Raw genomic sequence first — 15,937 nt, forward strand, 5'->3', positions numbered from 1 at the left:
TATAATAAAAATTGCTGGTGTAATTCTTTAGACCTGCTTCTCCATCCAGCACTCTACCCAATCCCAGCTGTTATCTTCAAAAATCTGCATAAGTGAGTCTTTATGTTTCTAATCTCTCGTTGCCCCTTGTGGGAACCTGCTAGTTTGTCTGTGATAACTGAATGGACTACTGTGAAGTGGGACCTAGTTGGAAGAAGTAGGTTACTGGGAGCATGTACTAGAAAGATTTACTTAGTCCCTTTCCCTTTGCTGGCTGCCATGAGTATAGGGTATTGATTTAACATCTGAGCAGCCATCTTAAATGTTAACCGCCATCTTATAAGTTTCACTTTCATGTACTTCCTCTTACCTGAACTCCACCCACCTCCATTAGTGACCTAATTCATGGTACCATAACCCTAAGCCAATCCCTGAAGGATGTAACCTCTCGACTCTGGAAAGCCCCATGGTGCCATCAACCTAAGCCAATCCCATGCTATTCCCACCCGCCTAGCTCTGACCCAAGCACCCCCAGCCTATCCCACAACACCACAGCTACAACTCCAAACCCCTACCCCACAAAAGCTCAACACCCTCACATTTCAAGGCCTCTCTCCTCTCTATAGAGAGATGGCCTTTATTTGTCAACTTAGACAAACTTTTGTGTGGATCTCTACCTGGTCTCTGTCCTTCATTTCTTGCTCGCCTGTCTCTTGCTTTCTCACTTTCCTTTCAATGAGCTAAACAGCTTTCCTCTGCCGCATCCTTTCACCATGATGTTCTGTCTCACCTCAGGCACAGAACAAGGGAGTTGGCCAATGATGGATTGAGACTTCTGAACCTAAGAGCCCAAAATAAACTTTTCCTCCTCTGTGGGAAATCACTCCTGAGCTATTTAGCCTCTTCACTTGGCCTTGAGACAAGGCATTGAACATTATTTTGTCACCCCTCCCACAATCCATTGAGTGGATTACACAATGCATGTGACTTCATTCTTCACTCAGCTAGGAAGGCTGCCATAGCTCTGGAATTGGGCGTGACCCACTGGGCCTGGAGAGCCCACCTCCTACCTTATTTGACAGAAGAACATTCTATGGAGTACCTTTGAACTTTCCCCTATATATAATAAAGCAAATGAGGGCTCTCTTGCTCTTTTTTCCAGTGTGGAAGTCTACCCCTAAGGTTGAAGAGCCGCCAGCCCTTACTTTCTAAAATTACTTTCTATTTCATGTGTTTTTTTCACCACTTTCTTTTCTTAGCTTTATTTCACAGCCAGCCCGCTTCATACAGAGGAACCCCAAATTCCACTGCCCATGCAGGTCGTGGGTGACACTCCTCTAAATTGTTCTTGTCAGATATTTTGGTCATGGCCATAAAGACCTGGCTAACACCCATACCCACACGCCCCCTCTCACACACATTCATAACAATATTTGTGACAGTGAAGAGTTTTAAAAAAATATTTCTTTTAGTTGTAGGTGGACATAATACCGTTGTTTTGTTTATTTATATTTATGTGGTGCTGAGGATCAAACCCAGTGCCTCAACACATGCAAGGTAAGCTCTCTACCACTGAGCTACAACTCCAGTCCTCAGTTAAGAGTTTTTATTTCTGCAACTGGTCATATGGTTGTATCTGGTATATGTAACTATTTTTTTTTTACCACTACCCATTCTCCCCTTTTCCTCAACCAGTCAGGATTGTATCCCCATTACCATGACCCAAACTTTCTTTCTTGAAGTAGTCATGAGTTGTTATAGTTTTTCCATTGATCTCAATCACAGGGCATGGTAATACTAAAAGATACCCTAAGAGATATCCTGTATTCCAGACATTCTTCATTACTTCCACTATGGAGGAGTCCAGTTTTTTCGTTAACCATCAGCATCAATCCATCCCAGCCAAGATAGCAACTTCATTCTTTGCTTGTTGATTCAAAGGTATGAGGAGTGCAGGTTGCCAGGTGGTACTCTTAACTTGCAATTCAGTGGAATCATTATTGTGTCTCCTGATGGAAGAATTTTTCCCTTTGGGACTAGGACCTCTAGGCCAGCAGAGCATAAGATCATAGAGCTGAAAGCAAACATGTTTCTGGTGGGCTACCAGGGGTGATAATGGTGCCACTTCCCTTGCCACCTCTTGGTTCTTGGACCTGTGAGTTCTGGCTATGGAATAAACAGTGCCATCTGTTTAATATTAATTCAGAGTATGTTCTGGAGGATCTTGCCACAGGCCTGACAATTATTGCCACCTAGCTGGCACTGCAACTTAAGCTTTGAAAAAATATCCCACCGTACTGTCATACAAGCTGCTTTAGGATAGTGGTGGAGCATAAAAAGATCAATGAATTTCATGAGCTTAGGCTTATTGCCCCACTTCCTCTGCTGGGAAGTGAGTTCCTTGATCAGAAGCAATGTTCTGTAGAATATCATGATGGTGGATAAGACATTCTGTAAGTTAGTGAATGGTAGTTTTGGCAGAAACATTGTAAGTACGGAAGGCAAGCTCATATTTAGATTGTCAATTCTAATAAAAGCAACACATTGTCCTTTGATGATGGAAGTGGTCTAATGTAAATTAGGGTAGTCAATCTGCTACCAGTAGCTGGTGGAATGGTGCCTTATTAGGGTCTCACATGTGATCTCTGCTGCCAAAAATTTGCTTCCAAAATGCAAAGGGGCCCACAGGCATTCTGTCTCTTTTTTTGCTGGTAGGAATTGCTAGATGCAATAGCTTGTCCTTCACTTTAGAAAGGGCTATTTCAATATGTCCCATAACACTGGAACTACTAGAAATTTCACCAAGGTTCAAGTTCCATGAATTTTAGTCAGATTTATTTCCCATCCTTTGATGTGTAAATGTCTTACCTCTTAGTCTTGAGTAGTTGCTACTTCTTGCCCATCAGGTCCAATTAGCATAATGTCATGAAAAGTAATGGACCAGTGTGATGTCCTGTGGAAAATGAAGGCAATCAAGATCCCGGTGAACTGAATTATCATACAAGGCTGGAGAATTTGTATATCCCTGAGATAGGACATTGCATTTGTGAAAGCAAACTGCTTCTGGTGATGCTTACTAGTAGGTGTCAAGAAAAATATCTTTGCAGATCAGTAGCCATATACCGGATCACAGGGCACATATTCATTAGTTTTCTCAAGCATTGAAACCACAACTGGCACAGCAGCTACAATTGGAGTTACTACCTGATTAATCTTATAATTTGTAATTCTGTAAGATCCATCTGTGTTCTACATAGGTCACATAATAGAGGAACTCACTACCTTTCATCTTTAAAATTCTGTGTAATGGCATTTATTTATGCAATTCCTCCAGGAATGCAGTATTGCTGTCAATTTACTATTTTCTTAGAGGCAGTTCTGGTGGTTTCCTCTTGGACTTTTCCACCATAACCTAAATTATACCATCTTAAAATGATACTTGGAAGTATTTGAGAAGTGTGCACTATAAAAGCATCTTCTCTGGAATCATGGAGAATAGCTTTTTTAGAGGGCAAGGTATCAGGCAGAAAACTATTATCTAGAAAGTCTAAAAAAGAGAAATTGCTTGACTCCTAGGATTGAGAGCTTGGCGATAGAAAGGGAACAGTGCTCTGGGCATTCTCGGGCCACATACCTGAACTACTTCTAGTGCAGCACAGATAGGCAGTTGGTACCTGAAAGGATAGTTGCATTTGAATTGGGGACTGAGATACTCCCCAGCTCAGAGAGTCATACAGAGAGGTGGGCATGATTAGGTTCTAAGTTGAGTTGTAAAACAAAAGAAATGTGACCTAATTTACACCCTGATCATGTGAAAGAGTTTGTGTAGCTTGTTTCAATAAGATTATCACAGTCTATACCATTATTTCCTGTGGGCAGAGTTTGAGGGGCCACTGGGTGAAGTGGTAGGACAATTTCAAACAAATACAAAAACACCCCTTCTTAGGCACTTTGAAAATGAAAAAAGAGCTTAAGCCTGAGGTGGAGTTAGAAGAGATTGGTAAGTCTCTAACCTTTCTTCAATACCTGCCATCATGTTCCTCACCTATTATTTCTTAACACATGTTGCTTAAAAGAGGGAAGGAATAAGTAACGCAGTGACGACATAGATTGGGTTCAGAGGAGGACTGATGTCTGAGAAAGGTGTTAGGAGAGACTATTTATAAAACATGCCACGTTTACTAGTAGGGAGAAAGCACAGATATAATACACTTTGTGTATAAAACGTGTCCGTAATTAATTGCTTCACAGAATGAAAAATAAAAACTATCCACTTGAACTAGAGATACACAGAATTACATGTTCAAGATAAATCAATTGGACTGTTAGAGAAAGAAGGAAATTGCCAAAATGTTATGATCCTAGGGACTTTTCATCTAAAAGGAGAGATTTTAAAAAAATTTACCCTTAGAAATTGACAGTAAATGGTTATTCTTTTGGAAGTCATACTCAAGTAACCTCTGGAATTATTAACTATTTATCTTACTTTTGTTGTTACTGTTGTTTTTGTAAGAAAATCTTTCAAAATTTCTATTTTCATCAGCCATTTATATGTATGTATGTACATATTTTGATCCAAATTGTTTGTTAGTTGCGTGTAAGTATATGTACAGGGAAGGATATATAGGTAAATCTAAGGAATTTATGTTTGTTTGCATGTGGGGTGTTTGTTTTTCATCCTCTTCCTGATGGAAGGGATCTCTTCTCAAGTATTATCATCACTGTGCATGTCAACAGTTGCTTGGTGCCTAGCAATAAGTTTCGATTCATATATATATATGTATATATATATATATTTTTTTCTCTTTCTCTGCTGTAGGTAAAACCTCAAAACCCCCAAAGGACTTCCTCCTCCTCCTCCTCCTCCTGTTCTTCTTCTTCTCTCTCTCTCTTTCTCTCTCTCTGCTTAGAATGCTAAGCATAAAGGTGTATCTATACCATTATATATAAAATAAATGTAAACTATTGGTTGAAAGTCCTTGTTTCATTTCATACACAATGCTCTTATTTTGTATTCTTTGGGTTACATCAGTAAATAACACAGGATTAAATTGTTGGACTAGATGAATATATGTGAGGGAGTTATATTAGTCAAGGCTCTCCAGAGAAATAGAACCAATAGAATAATATGTGTATATATACACACAAAAAACATATACACACAAATATACACACATATATGTAAGTATATTCATATAATCATGCAATTATATGTATGTACATATATGTATATATTCATATAATTCATTCATATAATCATGTAATTGTATATATGCATATATTTGCATATATTTGTATATATGTGTGTGTGTGTGTGTATATATATATATATCTCACACAATCACAGAGGCTGAAAGTCATATCTGTAAACTTACAGTGTGGTTCAGTTCAAGAAGCCATAAGTCTCAGAACCAGGGAAGCTAATGGGGTAGCCCCCCGTTATGGAGAACCCCTGGAGGGCCATTTGTATAAGTTCCAGAGTTCAAAGGCCAAAGAGTGTGAGAGAGATTGAGAGGAAGAGCAAGCAAGTGAGAAAGAGATAAACTATATATCTGTCTATCTGTCTATCCGAGTTTTCCGCATTTTCTGCTTCTCTGTCCATTGGGCGCCTAGCTAATCAAATGGGCTGGACTTCTTACTGTTTGCTGAGCTGACCTACACTCCAATCTTCTCTAGACATATCCTTGCAGAAACCCCTAGAAGTGTGCTTCACCAATTCTTTAGTTATACCTCATCCAGCCATGTTGATACCCAGAATTAACCATTACAATTGTTAAATGACTTGACACTACAAGTGCCATTCATATCAACAAGGCTGATATAGAAATTAAAGAATACTATGAGGACTGTTATTATTACTGTTATTGTTATTATCAGGAGAAATTACGCTATGGCTGACTTATACCAAGTTTGCAGCCACTTAGCTTTGATGGGAATTGTTGGGGGAGGGGATGGGTAGAAGGATGAATACTGAAAAAGCTGAGCATTGGATGATGTTGAACCTGCATTGTTCTTTGAGCTTTTTATAAAGGAGAAATTGGAAGAGAAGCATCCTCTCTATAAGGGACAAATTAAGAAGCATTTAAGAAGCATCACAAGTACATAGTTTTATGTAGTCAGTCAATCAATGTTTACTGAGTGTTTGTTCTGTGACAAGCACTGAGTGTGCAATGATGAACAGGGCAGTGAAGGAGGAGACAAAAGCCACAAGTAGAGGCAACTGTAACATAATGTGGTGAATTTACAATAGGGATGTAACAATTTGCCCAATCTTCACCATGGCAAGTGGCCGTTTAATGCCAGTGACTTTGAATACTTCCTGCTATCTTAGGAAGTTGGTGTCCTTAGCTTTTCCTAGTCTCTCTTAGAGGGATCATTTGCTACTGTATCTTGGTCATGTTGCCTTACCACCATCCCTGCGGCTTCTGGCCCTCCTGAAAGGCTGAGTGCAGTGATTCTCTGGGAGAGCCCATACTGCCACCACCACCACTCTGTCCTGGATGGGTGTGGTAAGGAGGCTGTTGTCCTTTTTATTACTCAAATTCACAGAACTGGCCTTTCTTTTAATTTTCTTTAACAACTGGATGATGGTTAATTTTATATGTCAGCCCAATTGGGCTAAGGGATTCCTAGATTGTTGCTAAAGCATTATTTCTGGGTATGCCAGAGAGAGTGTTTCTAGGAAAGATAGCATTTAAATCAGTAGACTGAGTAGTGATTTGCCCTCACCAATGCAGGTGGGCATCATTTAATACACCGAGAGTCTGAGTAGACCAAAAAGGTGGAGGAAGAGTGAATTTTCTAACATCTTGTTGAGTTTATTTCTCCTTCCCTCAGACATCAGACCCCCTGATTCTTAGTTCTACCAACATCTTCTTGTCCCTTGTTCTCAGATCACTGGGGTCTTAGACTGGGAGTTACCCAGTCAGCTCCTCTGGTTCTCAGGCATTTAGACCTGGCCTTAATCCCATCACTGGCTTTTCTGTTCTCTGTTCTCCAGCTGTTCCATATCATGGGACTTCTCATCCTTCATAATAATGTGATGATTCCCAAAATAAATCTCTTCTCTCTCCCGCCCCCTCTCTCCATGCACGCACACACACATGTTTCTAATACACTAATACACATCTTTTCCACCCTAGTTTAGGATTAGCTTGAGTCTTAGGATCTGTCTTTTCCTGGCATATCTGGGGAAAAAAATCCATACCCTTCAGTAATAACTCCGCTTCCACCCACAGCCACATGGCTTTGTCCTTTGGCCCCAAGAGGACTTCAAGAATTAAAAATCAATTATATTTTTAAAACCTTGATTATTTGAATTTAAAAGACATCATATCAAGATAATATTAGGTTGAATTTCTACCCTTGGGTTTTGACAGTGAAATGTCTCCTAGGAAGTTCTCTGCTCCCAGACATGGATTCCTGGGCTTCTTGCTTTAGATGCATGATAGCAGACATGATGCAAAGATGAAGAGCTTCCACACAGATGGCTCGTCCAAGTCCATCCATCTAACATCCATCTTTCAGGAATATAAGCCTGGCAAGAACCATATTGTGCAAGGAGTTGATAGGACAGGATTCAAGGTGAATAAGAATGAAGTTATGGGAGCTGTGATCTTTGTAGAGATACTGCCCGGAGAGGTTGTAGGCATTATTGGCTATGGAGAAACCTCCTGAAGCCTCTGGACCACCTTTTCTGAACATATCAGTATTGGCTACGAAATATGCTTCTATAAGAACTGGTATTGATATAAGAAGAAGACTTTCACAAACATGGCAAGAATGGCAGGATGGCATTGGAAAGAAGCAGCTAGAGAAGGAAAGCATGAAGAAGGAATGTTAGGTCATTCACATTATTGCCTACACCCAGAAAGTTCCTGCTTCCTCTGCACCAGACGGTGGCCAACTTGGTGGAGATCCAGGTAGATGGAAGCACTATGGCTAAGAAATTGGACTGGGCCAGAGAGAGCATGAACCAACTGTTTGGGCGAGATAAATGATCAATGCCATTGGGATGACCAAGGACAAAGGCCAAAAAGGGTTCACTAGTCATTGGAGCACCAAGATGATTCTTTGTAAGGTTTGCTGAGGGCTGAATAAGGTTTCCTGTATTGAAGCACAGCAATCTGCCCATGTGACCTCCTCTATGGAATGGAATGGGAAGAAGGGCCATCCTCATGTACTGAATCAACAAGAAGATTTACAAGATTATTAAGGATAGCAAACTGATTGTGAACAGATTATGATCTATCTGAAAGGGCAGACACTAGTTGCCTTTGTTCACTGTGGTGAAGTGACCAATGATTTTGCCATTCTGAAAGTTTGTGTGATGGAAACCAAGAAGTAAGTGTTCATACCCTGCAGTTAACTTGCTGGTACAGAACACATGATGGGTTCTGGAGATGATTTATCTTAAATTCACTGACACCATCTCCAAGGTTGGCCGTGGTCACTTCTAGTCTATGGAAAAGGAAGCATTGATGGAATCGCTTAGGAAAGACTGAATTGCAAAGGAAGAGGATCCCATTATGTAGTTGGTGGAATCCCAACGAAAGTTATTTCCCAGTTGGGGGAGAAAGATACTATGAGATTGGAACTCTAATTCAAAATTATTCCCCATAGGACATCTTGTAGAGTAATAATCTGACACTTCTCCATTCCTCATTCAGTTTCTTAGGGAGGCGAGGTAGTGACTTATGTAATTGGTGAGGGTAGGTAAAAATCTCTGTGTGTGAATCTCAGTCCTTTCCTCTCACTTTATCTTGGGAGTCATCTACCTGTAAGAAGCATGTGTTCTATTTAGTTTCTTCATGTCAGATCTTTTTTTTTTAATTGAATTTTTTCTTTTTTATTTATTAATTTATTTTTTTATTTATACATGACAGCAGAATGCATTACCATTCTTATTACACATATAGAGCACAATTTTTCATATCTTTGATTGTATACAAAGTATATTCACACCAATTCATGTCTTCATACATGTACTTTAGATAATAATGATCATTACATTCCACCATCATTTCTAACACCCTGCCCCCTCCCTTTCCCTCCAACCCTTCTGCCCTATCTAGAGTTCATCTATTCTTCCTATGCTCCCTCTCCCTATCCATTATGAATCAGCCTCCTTGTATCAGAGAAACATTTGGCATTTGGTTTTTTTGGGATTGGCTAACTTCACTTAGCATTATCTTCTCTAACTCCATCCATTTACCTGCAAATGCCATGATTTTATTCTCTTTTATTGCTGAGTAATATTTCATTGTGTATATATACACACCACATTTTTAATCCATTCATCCATCTATTGAAGGGCATCTAGGTTGGTTCCACAGTTTAGCTATTGTGAATTATGCTGCTATAAACATTGATGTGGCTGTGTTTCTGTAGTATGCTGTTTTTAAGTCCTTTGGGTGTAGAACAAGGAGAGGAATAGCTGGGTCAAATGGGGGTTCTATTCCCAATTTTCCAAAGAATCTCCATACTGCTTTCCATATTGGCTGCACCAATTTGCAGTCCCACCAGAAGTGTACGAGTGTACTGTCAGGGTTTTTAAGCCCTCGTTCCCTCCTGACCTGTGGGAGAGATGGGGAGAGCATGCCCCGACCAGGACGAGCCAAGAAAGGAGAGGGCCGCCCTCCCTCGCCAGAGGACAATCAGACGTGTCAGGGAGACTAGTCAAAGCAGGATCTCGTTTATTGATAAAACACACACAGCTAAAATAATGTACAGGAGCCAATCAGGATAAAGGTCAGCAGGGTGGGGAGAGTTCACGTACACACCCATCCTACAGGCAGTAATGGGAGACATGAGCTGTCCACGAGGATGGAAGTGTTCTGAGCCTATCCTAGAGGTGGTTGGATTTTTCGTCACAACCCACAGCAACACTTTCTGGCTGATCGCCAGGCGCTATCTTAGCCACGTGTGGCCCCAGGACTGGGAAGCAGGAAGCAGCCAGCAAGTTAGGTTTCCTCTTTTCTGATGCAACATGCCCTACATGTTACACCATGCCCTACAGTGTACCATTTTCCCCACATCCTCTCCAACACTGATTGCTGTTTGTCTTCATAATAGCTGCCATTCTGATTGGAGTGAGATGAAATCTTAGAGAAAATGATATACAATTAATCAAAAATATATGAAAAAGTGTTCATCATTGCTAGAAATTAGAGAAATGCAAATCAAAACCACTCTAAGATTTCATGTCAGATCTTTTACTGGGTAGTCTTCAAGTTAGGGGAGGCCTGAAGTGGCTCAATATTACTTTTGACTGAGTGGATAACTCTATTTAACCTACAAATAAATTTAGGAAGTTCCTTTGTCTATAGATGTGATGTTCTCCAATATAAGATTATTAGTATTCTAGTATCTGTTTCACTTTTTTGATGATGAGAAATGATACAATGAGCATCCTTATCTACATGTTTGTGGAAATCAAATTCCTGAATTATAAGGAATATGAATCTTCAACTTAGTTATTACCATATTGCTCTCTAAATTCATCATGTCAATTTATACTCCTATTAAATTCATTTCACACTTTTAAACATTTGGAACTTAATCCCACTGTTAGTCAAGGAGCATTTGTGTTTATATTATCCTTACCTAAGTGGCACAAATTGTAGCAGTCCTATGACTGAGATTAAATGAAATTTCACTATTGTAAATTGAAAATATTATCAATAAAAATGCATTAAATACAGGTAACCTACCAAACATAATAGCTTAGCCACACAGTACACTGTGCAGTATGATTGTTTACCTCATGATCACATGGCTGCCTGGGAACTGTGACTGGCTGCAGCTGCCTAGCATACTGAGAGTACCATACTGCTTATTGCCAGCCTGGGAGAAGATCAAAATTCAAAAATTTGAAGTACAATTTCTACTAAACGTGTATTATTTTTGCAACATGATAAATCAAACCATTAGAAGTGGGGTACTGCCTGTACAATAAATAATATTTTGCTTAATGTAATTCTCCTAAATTTCAGATATTCAAAATTCAGGTCATAATCAGTTTTGACTTGAGTCCTGTGTTTGAAGTCATATTAAATAAGGTAGTTTATCACAGATGTCAATATGAATGCTGGCTAGGATGAGTTGCCTAGGTTTTATAGGTCTGTTTGTATAAAATGATTGCATGGGGGGCTGGGGATGTGGCTCAAGCGGTAGCGCACTCGCCTGGCATGTGTGCGGCCCGGGTTCGATCCTCAGCACCACATACCAACAAAGATGTTGTGTCCGCCGAGAACTAAAAAATAAATATTAAAAAATTCTCTCTCTCTCTCTCCTCTCTCACTCTCTCTTTAAAAAAAAATGATTGCATGGACTCATGAAGATATTTTTACATAGTGGCTGAGGAAATTTTTTTTCTATATGACATTGAAAAAAATAATTTTCTTTGGTTTGTGACAAGATAACTATTAATAGACCTTGCTGCTCTTTCAGATCTTGACTTTATGCCTATAAACTATGGGATGCCTTTGTACAAAATTAATTTTAAAAATGGGCAAAGTGAACATAAGCAAAATGAAATGTCTGATAAACATATAAAAATTATTTTCATTAGTAATCAGAGAACTGAGAATTGAAACCGAGGATATCCATGAATTTTTTATGAGTGAATGTTAAAAAATGTGAAATGTATTGAATAGGAGTATAAATCGACATGACAAATTTAGAGGGTAATAACTAAGTTGAAGATGCATATTCCTTATGATTCAAGAATTCAATTTCCACAAACATGTAGACATGGATGCTCATTATATAATTTGTCATCATCAAAAAAATTGTGAAATAACTGAAAAAATTCATTAGCAGGGAGATAAATTAATACATTCTGATCTATTTTTATAATGTTGTATGTAAATCTGGCCCTTGCTTACTACTTGTGCTGGCTAATTCCTTGTGTCAATTTGATTAGACCATGGTACTCAGGTATTTGGCCCAGTACTGGTTTGGATGCTGCTGTGAAGGTATTTTTAGATGAGATTAACATTCAAATTAGTAGATATTGAGTAAATAATGTGAGTGGGGCGTCATTCAAGTGGTTGAAGGCCTTCAAGAACAAAGACTGACTTCCCTAAGAAAGAAGAATTTTGCTGGAGGATTGCCTTTGAGCTAAAGATCAACATTCATTCTTTTTTGGGTCTCCAACCTGCTGAACTACCCTGCAGATTTTCAACTTGTTAGCATTCACAATATCATGTGTCAATTTCTTAAAATCTTTCTCTAACTCACAATCACACATTCATACATGGCACAAGCTAGCACACAGGCACACTCATATTTTGTTCTACCATTTTCTTCCTCACTTCCCTTCTATTCTATTTTCCTGTATCTCAAATATTTCCTGTGAACCACCACATTTGGTATTCTTTCTTCCTCAAACACTATTCTCCTTGATATTTACATGGTTCACACTCTCAATTCATGCACATCCTTTCTCAAATATAACCTCTCAGGCAGACCATGACTGAACACCTTGTACAAAATATCCCTCCCTCTTCCATCATTACTTATTACTTATTCACTTATTCTATTATAAATATTGTATGTTTGTGTCCTTCCAAGCTCACATATTGAAATTCCCAAAGTAATGGTAATAGGAGGTGGGCACTTTGGGAGGTGATTAGGTCATTATAAAAGAGGCATGGGATTAGTGTCTCATCAAGAGGCCTTAGAGGTATTGCTTTCCCCCTTCCACCACATGAGGACCAAGTGAAAAGGCACTGTCACCAAACACCAGATCTTCGGATGCCTTGGTTTTAGTCTTGCCAGTCTTCTGAACTGTAAGAAATAAATTTTTGGTGTTTATAAGTTACTCAACTCTTACAGCAGCTTGAACAGACTAAGACACCATATAGCAGTGCTTAAGAACAAAGATGCTGAAATCACACCACCTGAGTAAAAAATCTGGCTCCATCATTTTCTAATTGTATGATCTTGGTCAATTTACTTAATCTATGATTGCTTCTTCATGTATAAAATGGAGACAAAAATAAAACAAGTGGTTGAAGGGTTACTGTGCGGATTTCAATTTATGAAAATCTCTCAGAATAATTCAGGACACATAGTAAAAGAGCATCAAAAAAATGCTGGTCATTATTAACTAAAATTATTGATTTTCTATCCATCCCCTTTAGTAAAATATGAGTCTCATGGGGACAGAGACATTGTATTGTTTTTAGTAACTAGAATAGTGCCTGTACCAACGTTATGGTTTGGATGTGAGGTGTCCCCCTCCTCACGTGTGAGAGAATGCAAGAAAGTTCAGAGAAGAAATGACTGGGTTGTGAGAGCCTGAACCCAATCAGTGATTTAATCTCCTGATGGGATTAAATGAGTGGTGACTGGAAGAGGTCAGGCATTGGGGACATGTATCTGGCAAGTGGAGACCTCTCTCTCTGCTTCCTGATCATCCTGTGAGCCACTTCCCTCCGCCATACTCTCCCTCCCCACCGTGATGTTTAGCCTCACCTGGAGCCCTGAGGAACGGTGCTGGACTTCTGTGGACTGAGACCTCTGAAACCGTGAGCCTTCAAATAAACTTTTCCTCCCCTAAAATTGTTCTGGTCAGATTTTTTTAGTTGTAGCAGTGAAAAAAACTGACTAAAATAACCAAGCTGGCACTTAACAAACATTTGCTTCATGAGTAAATAAGCATATTAACATGTATTGGTTTCAAATATTTGTAATGACTAAAAAGGCAAACCAAGAAAAGGACGCTCATGATACATAAGGATATAAGCCAGAACTTAAGATATACAAAAACATTACATTGATTCACTATAACGACACAGTGTAGCAGAGGTTCCTAGTCTCAGTACTCACTCTCCCATTCTTCCTTGCTGATAGACCCAGCTAATGTAACCTTTGGAGTACCACCCTGTTCTACATCCCTTGAAGACAGGGTGGCCAGTAAGGTAGAGGTGCAAGTTCTGACATGAAGCTGGAGAGAACACTATTTAAAGGAAGTTGACCCATCCAGGAGACACAAGTCCTTTTGCCCTTTCTTCTGCTCCTTTTTCTTTCTGAAGTGAAGATGTGATCACCAGAGTTTCAACAGTCAGTTTTGTAATTCTTAGAACAACTAAATATATGCAGGGCAGAAAGATAGATGGCAATATTCAGCCTCCATATAAGCTCTGGGTTGCCCTATCATGAAATGCCTTAATAGGTGAGAAAAACTAAACCAAAGTTCAAACATGAGAATAAAATGATGTTCCCATATTCCTGATAACATCTGTAGCCCTGGTAACTAGTAGCCATTGGAAATGATCTTAAACCTACTAATTCTATCAATTCCACTGGCTTTCAGTCAATGAAAACCTGCCTCAGTGAAAATACAATAATTATTAAGTCAACCTATCAATCAGTGAAAATATCTGCTTCCTAGAAATTAGCCAATCAGCAATGGACTTCATCTTCCTAAATTCATTTATTCACTTGACAATACTCCTCTGGATGTCAACCAACATACACCACTCTTACCTGAGTAATTATCCTTCTAGAGTTGGCATAAATATAATTCAGTCTCTGAGTTTTGGGAATTCATCCATGCCTGAGTTTCACATTACCAAAGAAACCTGTATAAGATCAAGTCCCTGATCTGCTCAGAAAGATTGTGTATTATCAGTATAGTTTTCTATTACTTAAGAAAGCAGTAAATTCAAATATGCAGTTACTTTGTATTTTCAGATATTAAGCAGTGTTTTTTTTTCTTTCAGCAAGCCAGTATTATTTCAGATCTCTGGTACTATCAGCAGAAAATAATTCTTATATGTTAAACATTAGAAGTAAAACACCTTGATGAAAGTTTATAAACCAAGTTTGGTTTCATGGTTTTTTTTTGGAAAAAGAGGGAGACACATGAGTATAGTGGGTAGCTTCAAATCTATTTGTAAAGACATGGATTCAATTTTAATGTTCACTATAGATTGTAGCCTACAATTGTGCATTTAATTATTTTCTGTTTTTGTATACTTGAAGTATTTTATAATTAAAATTTAATTTAAAAATAATCTCTTTTAACTCTGGGTTGCATAATATTTAAATATGATAAAATGGAAAGAAAATGGGTTTTGGAGTCAGAAACAGTTGGGTTTAATTTTTACCCTACCATTTATTAGCTCTATGACCTTGAGCAAATTAACCTCTGTAAATTAAAATTTTTTATAATTTATAAAACTCTTGAAACTGGGTTTGTGGCTCATTCCTATGATCTCATTGGCTTGTGGTAGGGGGTGAGGCAGGAAGATTATAAGTTCAGAGCCAGCCTTAGCAACTTAGCGAGGCCCTCAGCAACTCAGTGAGGCCATGTCTCAAAATAAAGAATTAAAAGGGCTTTGATGTGGCTCAGTGGTTAAGTGCCCCTAGGTTCAATTCCTGGTACCAAAATAAATAGACAAACAACAACAACTCTGGATTGGATCTTAGACAATTATTGAAATGTTCTTGCCATAGAGCAGATATTGAATAAATGTTATTTTCTTTGCTTCCTGATTATACTACTTCTTTTTTTCAACCAAGCTATTGTAATTATTTGGATGATACTGGAGTTAATTGATAATTTATCTTGAAAACTTTATTTTGTGTGTTCAAGTGTTAGTGCTCAGTGTTTGATGTAAAAACAAAGCCTGTCCTCCAACTCATCTTGGGTTATTTGCACATATCTTAGGCTCTTTGATTTACCTTATTAACCACTAGGCATTAGGGACACGTATGAAAGGAGAAATTCTTAGATGAATCTGAAGAGAGTTTGCCTTCTCTCGGCTCTTTACCATATTAGGATAAAATGAGAAGTTGGCATTTTGAACGCCAAAAGAGCCAACACTAGAATTCCACCATGAGGGAATTCTAATCTTGGACTCCAGCCTTAAGAACTGTGAGAAATGAATTTCTACCTTTTATAAGCCACTTAGTCAATGGCAATTTATTGTACAGCAGCAATGTG

General features: G+C 38.6%; 1 pseudogene; it reads left to right on the forward strand.

Annotated features, from left to right (window-relative positions):
* The first annotated feature begins 7,362 nt into the window (after positions 1-7,362).
* Positions 7,363-9,657, forward strand: LOC113193863 (large ribosomal subunit protein uL3 pseudogene; annotated as a pseudogene).
* The last annotated feature ends 6,280 nt before the right edge of the window (positions 9,658-15,937 follow it).

The sequence above is a fragment of the Urocitellus parryii genome, chromosome 10, assembly GCF_045843805.1.
Source record: "Urocitellus parryii isolate mUroPar1 chromosome 10, mUroPar1.hap1, whole genome shotgun sequence".
Taxonomy (NCBI): Eukaryota; Metazoa; Chordata; class Mammalia; order Rodentia; family Sciuridae; genus Urocitellus; species Urocitellus parryii.